The following is an 841-nucleotide window of genomic DNA, read 5'->3' as shown; positions in this document are numbered from 1 at the left end:
CACACTGGCCCGCGAGCGCTGCGCACAGCACCAGTTCCCGTCCGCCTCTCCCTCCACACCTCCCGGCAAGCAGAGGGAGGCGGCTCCGGCCTCAGCCTGCCCAGAGAGGGGCTCCTACGGTGCCGTGGCGGGCTGAAGGGCTCCTCAAGTGCCGCCAGAGTGGATGCCTAGGCCGAAGAGGCGCGCTGAGAGTGAGGGCTGCTAGCACATTGTCACCTCTCAGTTTCAGAGGAAATGTATAGGAATTTGCTTAAGAGCTGGATTCACAGTAAGTATGAGTTCCTATCTAAGGGTAGGATTTATGCAAAATACATGTTCTTCAACAAAAAACAATAGATAAATTAGAAATATTAGAAACATTCCTAGAACAGAGTTCATCAGAAGCCAACATGGCAGATTAGCTTCCAAGATGAAGTTACGTTGGCTTCCACAATAGGTCTGGGGTTCATCCCTCAAGATTCTAATTCCCTACGAATGTTATTGGTGGTCACGTGCTTCTTTTTCACAGTGACTGTCAGAACACTGGGGGCCAGGTTTGCTACCTGTCCCCGAGTCAGGTGTGTACAAGTGGTGGCCCAGCGTGTGGCTCCTATGCTAACATCACTCCTGGGTCACCTTAGTTTCTTTCCCATATTTTCCTTTTGTCTATTTTCTTACTTATATTCAGTTTATCTTGCTAAATTGGTTGCATTTTTTTTTTTTTTTTTTTCAGAGACTCGCTCTGTCGCCCAGGCTGGAGTGCAGGGGCATGATCTCAGCTCACTGCAAGCTCCACCTCCCAGGTTCAAGCCATTCTCCTGCCTCAGCAGAAGCCTATCTGGCTTCACCCAGTGGATCCTGC

Source organism: Mandrillus leucophaeus, unplaced genomic scaffold, assembly GCF_000951045.1.
Source record: "Mandrillus leucophaeus isolate KB7577 unplaced genomic scaffold, Mleu.le_1.0 Scaffold698, whole genome shotgun sequence".
Taxonomy (NCBI): domain Eukaryota; kingdom Metazoa; phylum Chordata; class Mammalia; order Primates; family Cercopithecidae; genus Mandrillus; species Mandrillus leucophaeus.
This window is presented reverse-complemented; position numbering follows the sequence as displayed.